Here is a 2,658-nt window from a genome sequence, read left to right on the forward strand (position 1 = left end):
TTTTTAAAAAGTGCAAGTTACAGTTACATTAGATGAATAAATCTGGAGACCTACAGTACAGCATGAAGGCTTTAGTTAAAATTATTACACTATGTGTTAGATATTTTCTGAGACATTTTAGGTACTCTTACCACAAAAACTGGGGGAGATGAAAGGTTATTTTTAAATGCTTTTCTTGTAGAAATAATTTGTCATGTATATTTATTTCAAAACAGCATGTTGTATATCTTAACTTTATACAACAAATAAACGCAAAATTAAAAAATAAGGAGCTGACAGCATGTTAGGCCTTGGGCTCAGTCCCCAGCACCACAAAATAGTAATAATAACAACTGATAAGTAGAATGAGAAAATATATGTGGACAACATAAGTCACTATCCTGTTACTTTCTTATGGGGTTCTCTCTGTCACCAATAAACTTGAATGTTCCAAGTTTGACAGATTACACTGTCAAATGGTGATTTTACTTTAAGACTGTACCAGACTTTTATGATTCCATTCACAAGCACTACTCAGGATCTGTTCCCCTGGAAACATCAGTTCATATTCACCAGAAGCCAGGTGTGGTGGTACATGCTTACAATCCTAAGGCTGAAATAGAGGGATAAATAGTTCCAGCCTAGGTAGACAGATCAGCAAGACTCTGACTTAAAATACAAAGGGCTGGAGTGTCAGTGTGAAGGGTTCAATCCCCAGGGCAAACACACACACACACACACACACAGAGAGAGAGAGAGAGAGAGAGAGAGAGAGAGAGAGAGACAGAGAGAGAGAGAGAGAGAGAGAGAGAGAGAGAGGAGAGAGAGAAGAACATTACCAAAATACAAGCTCCTGAATCTCAAGGACTTTTTTTCTGTTAGGGATCAAATGCAGGGCTTCACACATGCACTCTACTGCTGCGTTACCTCCTCAGCCCTGTTTTATTATTAGTGTGTTCTAAGCATGTAGAGAATCATCCTTTCTGGGAAAGAACTGAAATTTCTAGCTTCACTGAGCAAATCTAATTACCCTGTATGCTGCAGATATTTTTTTATTTTTTTCTTAGTTTCTTAGCACTACTACCATCTGATAGGATAATACTAACCCAGAACTTCTAACCTCGGTTTCATTTTATAACTTTGCTTTCACATTAATTATGGCATTACTAGTCACAATAACTACCATAACATGGGTATCAGTATGTACAGTTGTATACTGCTTAACACAGCACACAATGGGAACCAACTGCTACTATATCTACACACAAATTCTAGAGGAAGATAATGACTTTCTTACAATTTTGGATATCCTTTGCAAAACAACATAATTATTTCAGACCACAAGTATAATGAGTCAATGCAATATTTTCATTAAATACAAAAGATTTCATCAAAGAGAAGTAGGCTAAAAATTGCATTTGAATCAATTTCACCAGCACATAATTATGTTTCAGTACCATATTAGCAAATAATGCATTCTATTTCCAAGCTGTAAGATCCTATTAACCACAGGCATTAAATGCCCTTCCACTAGGAACCACTGGAAAGACTACAGAGCATTTTTTTAAATTGAAAGAATGAAATCAAGATATTGGAAAACTTGACAACACATTCCGTTAGACTGTAGGAAAAAAAAACAGCAACTTTCATTCATTACTAGTGGAAATGCAACTGGTACCAGTTATGTGAAGGAAAACTAGGATTACTTGAGCCAGGCGTGATGACTCACGCCTGTAATCCCAGCACTCGGGAGGCTGAGGTGGGAGAATCGTTGCAAGTTCCAGACCAGCCTGGGCTACAAAGTGAGCTCAAGGTCAGCCCCAACTGCATAGTGAGACCTTGTCTCAAAAAAGACAAAAAAAGGGGCTGGGGATTTAACTCTGCGGCATAAGCGCCTGCCTTGAAAGCAAACAGTCATGAGTTCGATCCCCGGTACCGATAAAAGGAAAAAGACAACAACAACAAAAAAAAAAACTACGATTACTTAGCAAAACTAGATGTACATTTAACTTTTTATTTGTCAATTCTACTCATAGGAATCTCCCCTTTAAGACACCTGTCTAATAATATAAGAAAGTCGGGACTAGGGATTTAGCTCAGCGGCATAAGTGCCTGCCTTGCAAGCACATGGTCGTGAGTTCAATCCCTGGTATCAGTGTAAAAAAAAAAAAAAAAAAAAAAAAAAAAAAAAAAAACACACAAGAAAGTCATCTATAGTCACATTGTTCACAGTTCTAAAAAAGAGGAAACTATCTAACTGCCCATCCATTGAACGGCGGAGTTAACATACATGTGCACACTGGAGTAACAACAGCCCTTTAAAAAAACTACAATACTGCTCACTTCGGCAGCACATATACTACAATTGGAACGATACAGAGAACATTAGCATGGCTCCTGCACAAGGATGACACGCAAGCTCGTGAAGCTTTCCATATTTTTTCTCTAAATTAAAAAAAAATAATAAAGAGTATGAAAAAAATTGTTGAAGTGCAAAACAACATAATACACCCTTCACCTAAGAAGGGAATCCATAACAGTGATATAGTTCCTCAGAAAGTTAGGCATAGGGCAGAAGATGTAACCCAGAGATAGCTCTGAGACCCCGTCAATACTCAGGAAGCTGAAGCAGGAGGATCGCTGTGAGTTCAAGACCAACCTAGGCTATTTAGTGAATTT

At 37.6% G+C, this 2,658-nt stretch overlaps 1 non-coding gene across 1 annotated transcript; it reads left to right on the plus strand.

Moving 5' to 3' along the window:
• Positions 1–2,314: 2,314 nt before the first annotated feature.
• On the plus strand, positions 2,315–2,421 carry LOC111754438 (U6 spliceosomal RNA). Its single transcript, XR_002789128.1, has one exon. It is a non-coding gene; the product is annotated as a U6 spliceosomal RNA (small nuclear RNA).
• Positions 2,422–2,658: the final 237 nt, after the last annotated feature.

The sequence above is a fragment of the Cavia porcellus genome, unplaced genomic scaffold, assembly GCF_034190915.1.
Source record: "Cavia porcellus strain 051 isolate PalLab524CR breed Dunkin Hartley unplaced genomic scaffold, mCavPor4.1 scaffold_7, whole genome shotgun sequence".
In the NCBI taxonomy this organism is placed as follows: domain Eukaryota; kingdom Metazoa; phylum Chordata; class Mammalia; order Rodentia; family Caviidae; genus Cavia; species Cavia porcellus.